The following is a 6,497-nucleotide window of genomic DNA, read 5'->3' as shown; positions in this document are numbered from 1 at the left end:
TTTGCATTGTAATCTGGTAGAGCCGCTAGAATGTGGCTCAGCCTGGGAAAATCCTCTGTCTCTTCTGTAAGAGATTGCTGCAGGCCAAGGCAAGTCACCAATGCAGCCTTTGGAGATAAACGTGTGTGTGTGTGTGTGTGTGTGTGTCCGCACATGTGCAAGCCCATGCTTTATACATACCTAAGTACACAGTTACTGTGAGTGTGTGCGTGTGCACTTTTTTGTACTGCGTGTGTGTTTTCTGTATGTGTGTGTGTGTGTGTGTAAGAGACAGCGTCCAGACAGGAAATTGTTGCTCATATCAGTGGCTGGCCAGTGGCTTTGGTGCAGGAGGGTGCTGGGCGAGGGAGGGAGGCGATGCACGGCTGCCTCGCCGTCCCCTTAGCCCTGAGTTTTGGCAGCCCATCAGAGGCGAACAGATAAGGCCTCACACATGCTTCATGTTTGGTGAACTGGCAGTGGGCTGCTCAGGGACAGATGCCGTGGCCCGGTGGGAGGAGTGGACATTGCGCTTTCCATCTCCTGTCTCTCTCCATTTCCTATGGCAGGATGCTGATTTACACTAGAGTAGCAGCATCTAATTCATATGAATAATGCATCCCGCCTTTTTGCCTTCACTACCCTGTCTTTCTATCCTAACAAATACTGCACAGGAAAGGGAAAACAAGCTCCAACAACAGCAGAGGGGTCACATATGTTGCCCAGGAATATAAAAATGGATGAGCATTAGACCGTCTGCCATTAAAACTAATGACTTTCATTACTGTTACAATGTACTGCCATTATATAACAAATGCCGAAATTAGTGGTAGAAAAAACATGTTCCACGTATTGTGTCACGTGGGGAACTTTCTGTACTATCAAAATTCAACCTCGGTCTCACTGAAGAGAATCACAACCTTTTTCATTTCATACTGTGCTCTCAAGATAATAGTCCCATACCAATTAGAAGCTAGATAAAAATCCTGGTCTGTTCCATTATTCAAAAAGTCACCCGTCCATCTTTAAATGGCACACATTATCTTTCAGAAAATATTCAACCGCCACTTGTGATTTTTTTTTTCTTTTTTTTCCGTATTTTGCAGTGTTAGACCCTGAATGGAAAAATTGAAAATGGACTTTTTTTAATCGCTGATCTTCACAGGATTCCCCATAATGTCAAATGTCAAATTGGATATTAAATTTGCAAATTAAAAGGAATGAAAAAGCTGAAATGTTCTGTGTTAACACACCTTCTCTCCTTCTTCTTGTCAATGACACTTGAATCGTAATTTCTGCTAAGACGCATCCGGATTGATTTGAACAGTCCTGAGTGAACGTGTGAATAGAATCATCTGTAGAGAGACTGAATGATCAGCAAGAACAAACTTGCAGGGAGAAAAATCACAAAATCCACATGAACCAAACTGACACTGAGATGCAGGGCTCACAGTTCGACAGTCTACCACAACTACTGGTCCAGGACGTTGAGTACTTTAAAGCCAAAATATATAATACACTACAAAAATCAGATGGTTAATAATTCTGAAGTTTCTGAAAGCAATGCATATGGGGTTTGGGTTAGAGGATGATTCTAACCTAAAATATCTAAGGGGTTAAAGGTGTTCTGTTGCAATACGCAGCAAATGGTAAAAGATAATCATAGAAAATACTGAAACTACTGTTGCTTGTACCACTATGAATAATTCTAAAGATGTTACTGGATCCCTGATTAAAATAGTAGCTTTAACACAGATTTTTTTCCAAGAAATCATAACATTTATTAAATATACTGACCATCAAAACTGATTTCATGCAAAATACACCTTTTTTCTCCCAGAAAAAAAAGTTGCTAGCTATCTACTTGTGGATTAAAATGAAAAATAACATCATGAGTATGAAATCATGGGCAGGGAGTTTAAAATTATACAGTATGTAAACAGCACAGTCTATAAATATCAAAAACATGTCAGAGAGCAGTTCGAAACAGATGTTTTACATTTACAACAGAGGCAATGTGACTACATGCACTTTTCTAATTATACTGTACATTTGCAAAGATTTGGAAAGATTTTATTCCGCAGTTCAGAGTGTTTGTTCGTCACTGTCCTTAAAGACCAAATCTGGACCTGCATGAATACATGTGAGCAAAATAAAATAATTTAAAAAAAATAAATCTAAATCACGCAAGACAGTAAATCCCCATGAAAATACAGGGGGGCTGAAGAGGTGTCCAACTGCATTAGTTATCAACAGATGAGCTTTGGAGGAGGCTCTCCATTTGTAAATAAATCATGAAGCTCTGTTTATTTAGACGGCAAGCCCACTCATGCATGTAGCATTTTACCAGGTCCAATATTTGATTTTAGATTAATAATACAGCAAACATGTGAGCAAAAATAAGATATTTGATTATATTTCTGGTTGCATTCATTTTATACTTTCTGTAATTGGGTCAGGTGACGGACATTATTCGGTTGGCTGTTTGCGCGTAGAGAGGGCGACGCGAAATGAGCAACTGTTCATATTATAACACAACGCCGTTACAGCCTCAGAAAGACTCACAGAATTAGTAGAGAAATGGTGTCACACACAAACTTCTTACCTACAGTTGCAGAAATGTAGCCCCTGGGAGGTTGGTGGACTGATTAGCCATGCATTTCAATGAACACAAATGTCTGTGGGTAGGAAGCCGGCGGGGGATGATATCCTTGTTTCTGTGCTCATGATGGGGGGGGGGGGCAATGTTACACTCTGCTAGTGAAGCTCCCTGTTGGCAAGTAAAATGAAGCAGCTGGAGACACCATGTGTATCAGAGAGATGTGCAGGATGTCCGTCTGCAGCTCTCCTCAGGCCAACACTGCGTTAACAACACCACCGACAACTGACGGCACATGGGGAATTGGACATTGAGAAGCGGGAGAGAAAAGGGGGTAAAATAAAAAGGCATAAAATACATTGATTAAACTGTTTTGTTGTCAGATACCTCTATTTTAGTACAGGAACGTAAAGTTTTGGTGCCATTTTTCAAAACATTCCAACTCAACACATTCTACCGCAGGCAGGAAATTAACACCTGCCTGAGAATGGGAAACCTGCTCTTTATTACAGCCCCAGTGCCGCATTACAAATCTGCGGGTCCATCTCTGGGCTGTCCTTTCACATATTAGTTCCAACCTTAGATCCGTGGGGTGTTTCTCTGCTCTCGGTTTTTTCTCCCGGTACGTTACATCGATCTGGACAGCGACATGATCAGAGTCTCCACAGAGAACAAAGCTGGACTGACCTTTAAGCGTAGCTCAAAGAGGATCCAGTGTTTTAAAGCTCCTTCCTGTGGAACACATTAGGTTTTTTGTGTTTTTATTAAATACAATTAGCAACAATTGTTGACTGTGCTCTTTGCCCCTATGACTATAGTGATGACACTTAGAGTATTATTTGGTTGTTTGCTTGACTTTTGTACCCTCAACAAACACCACTCAGCTATGCAAACATGCGTGCGGTGTTAAAGCAACAAAATTAAAGTTATTGATGTCTCCCGAGTCCCCTGTCAACGCTCAGTTGTATGGATTCGATATTGATTCTGCTCTGATTTTCAAGGTATCAATATACCCGTCTTTGCATCTTTACCTGTGAGGGTACATCTGAAGTAGCTCAGACAACGCTGGACTGAACACTGGATATTTTCTTCTGTTATTTTGTTTAAAATTCAAAATTCATTTGATAAAAGGCAATACATCAACTCTGCCCAACAACTCTGTTGGGCACATATTAATTACCAATTGCCCTCAGTTCCCTGCCTGTTTTTGAGCAAATATATCTTTTTCTTCATGCTGCAATGAGTTATTTTGATACAAATAAATGAGCAATTTATATTTTTTTTGATATTTAATTGTAGAATACTGTTAACTTTTTCTGGTGACTCATGGCTTCTGATAAATGCTCACAAATTAATGTTTTTGGAATTATTCACATACAGTGAGACCATTCAGTTCATTTGAGCCCTTGCAAACTCAAAAATGTTTGCATAAGATGTCACCATCTAGATAAATGCGGCTGTATCTCAGCGGAGCGGGGAAAAATGATTAGCCGCAGGAGAAATGTCAAGAGTTGAACTGCAAGTTGACTGACAAGCACGTCCTTGACATTATTCTGTTCCCTGTATCATTTCCTACAAAGCAGCCTCCAACCTATTTAAATCAGGGGGCTAATTTGGGCCAATGTCAGTTTCACTGCCCTGTCGTAGCGTGTGGATCAGCCAGCAGTTAATCGGTGACACTTCATTACAGCCTAATTAGTATTCTGGATTAATTGGCCATCTTGTTAACTGTACCCTCTAAATATTATGATAAAGCTGCTAAGAAATTAAAATGAGTGTGTTTTAGAGGAGGGTAAACTGCAGTCTGTACTCACTGGACGGGAAGGGTGGTAGATTTATCAGGTCAGAAATGGAACGGTACCTCTAAACTTGATCCTCTTGCACTGTAAGAAAAAGTTAAAAAAAATTCCTTAATAGTTGTTCACGAAAATGTATCATTTCAAACCAGATAGCGGCCGCCTCAGTCCTAGTGTCAGACAGTTTAGTGGTTACATTTATTGCTAGTGGCTACATTTTCTGATGTCGGTCATAAGCAAGAGGTGAATGGGTCAACAAAACAATGGAATTTAATAGAGGAGATTGTTTCCTGGTTCCTACTGAAAGTCAGTCTAAGTTTCTTTTAACCATGATGGTTCTCTAACCCCTGACCAAGTGGTTATTATTGTAAGAATGGAGAAAAAGGTCCCCTTACATTAATGAAGTAAAAATTTTAACCCTAACCATGCTCTTTCCCTAAGCCCTAACCTAGTCGTGTATGTGTCTATCATTAGTCAGATCATAAGTATTTTGTCATTTATTTTTTTAAACTTGTTTGCTCTGGAAAGGAATAAGCTGCAAACATTTTAAAGCCATGTTTCAAACTTACATAGGTTGAAGGTTTATACTCAAAAGATAGATTCTAGGCAAAGTATTTCTTTAAAATATAAGGTCAGTTGATAACTTATTTAATTTGTGTTGGGAATATTAATGTTACAGTTAAACTATCACAGTGTTTTAGATCTTTCTACTATTTATACTTTGGAAGTGTTTATGCTTCCCAAGAGCAGGAGATGATTCTGACCTCCTGTTTTTGGCACTACTCACTGTGACCCAGATCTTAGAAGGTAGAAGTGGATTAATCTCAGTGTGCAGTAGAGGCAGTTTCTGTGTTTACTCATTATATGTGATTTAGACATGTGTTTTTTTTCTATTTGTTTATCTATCTATCTTAAAGCACAGCCAGAAATGGATATCATTAAAACATACCAATTTGTACTCTTCTTCAGTGCATGATAAAAAAATAAAAAAAATAAAAAACTGACAGGTGCTTGCATCTTGCTGCTTGTCACAGTTTCTCTGAAGCTTTAAATCCAACTGCTGCAGGTCAGATTTACGAATCTGATTTTATATAACAAGAGGCAGTCGGTCAGTAAATCAGGTCAATGGGCATAAGTCAATATAATCCACTTTAATCTCACAGAGTACCCATGGAAGGAGATTACCTTAGTGATTCATTTTAATTGCTATGTTAAAATCCCCATTTGGCTGTGTACAATTTATAAAACTAAAATGAAGGCTCTACGGTCTACAGCCATTTGTTTAATTTCAGTAAGGTTCCCCCTTTTGAAAGATCCCCTAAACAAATATCTAACAATTCCAAGCCACATGCAATGATTACTGTGCTTCATTTGCTATTTATGGCATTGTTTCACTGTTGTGCTGGTTGGCTCTGAACTGTCAACCACAAGGCATTTAAATACACGATGAAAAGGGGGAGACAGAAGCATAATGGCAAGTAAAACTACCAACTGGGAGCAATTCTATCAAAATGAGACCAAAATAACCCATTAATCCCCAGCAGAAAATACCCACTAATCTTACCAAACATACAACAAAACAAAAGGATTCAGACCACAAGACACCACTGCAGTCTGAGCACACCAACGCCCAGAGTCCTCCATCAGCCACACAACCAGAGAGCTGAACGGCAAACAGAAACTAGTAAATAAAAGAACTTCTAACTGTGACGTGGGTCAGCTGGGTGGGTCCTCAGTGCAACCAGCTACACCTGTGAGATAGGAGTGGCTTTGGGAATAAAAGGCAGCCTCGCCTAGGTGTTCTCCCCCCTCTGGGCAGATTGTACAACTTTGTCATCATCAAGAGTCTATCATTGTAACTCAACCTGCAACCGAGTCGCCATAAGAAAAGGTCAGCGTTGTATGAATCTGCATACTCGGGATTTTGCCCAGTGTGCATTACAGGTATTTGTCCAATAATAAAAGAGGTAATGCAGTTCTAGGGCGTAATAGGTGTCTAGTTTTTGCTTTTTCTTAATGCCAAAATATAAAAATGTTGATTTTTGCACTCCTCGGCAAGACAATGGGCTCACAGTGGTCCTTCTTTGCAGGTCATATGATGGACAAATAAGGAACAGCCGAGA

The 6,497-nt window shown here is 39.6% G+C and overlaps 1 long non-coding RNA gene across 3 annotated transcripts; it reads right to left on the bottom strand.

Moving 5' to 3' along the window:
- Nucleotides 1-1,838: 1,838 nt before the first annotated feature.
- LOC120794090 lies at nucleotides 1,839-6,043 on the bottom strand. Of its 3 annotated transcripts, XR_005708090.1 has the most exons (5): nucleotides 5,939-6,043; nucleotides 4,393-4,461; nucleotides 3,157-3,310; nucleotides 2,585-2,839; nucleotides 1,839-2,108 (listed from the first exon to the last, which is right to left on the bottom strand). It is a non-coding gene; the product is annotated as an uncharacterized LOC120794090 (long non-coding RNA). The 3 variants fall into 3 exon arrangements; XR_005708089.1 differs by having other exon boundaries at nucleotides 1,839-2,863; XR_005708088.1 differs by having other exon boundaries at nucleotides 1,839-2,839.
- Nucleotides 6,044-6,497: the final 454 nt, after the last annotated feature.

Source organism: Xiphias gladius, chromosome 1, assembly GCF_016859285.1.
Source record: "Xiphias gladius isolate SHS-SW01 ecotype Sanya breed wild chromosome 1, ASM1685928v1, whole genome shotgun sequence".
Taxonomy (NCBI): domain Eukaryota; kingdom Metazoa; phylum Chordata; class Actinopteri; order Istiophoriformes; family Xiphiidae; genus Xiphias; species Xiphias gladius.
This window is presented reverse-complemented; position numbering and strand designations above follow the sequence as displayed.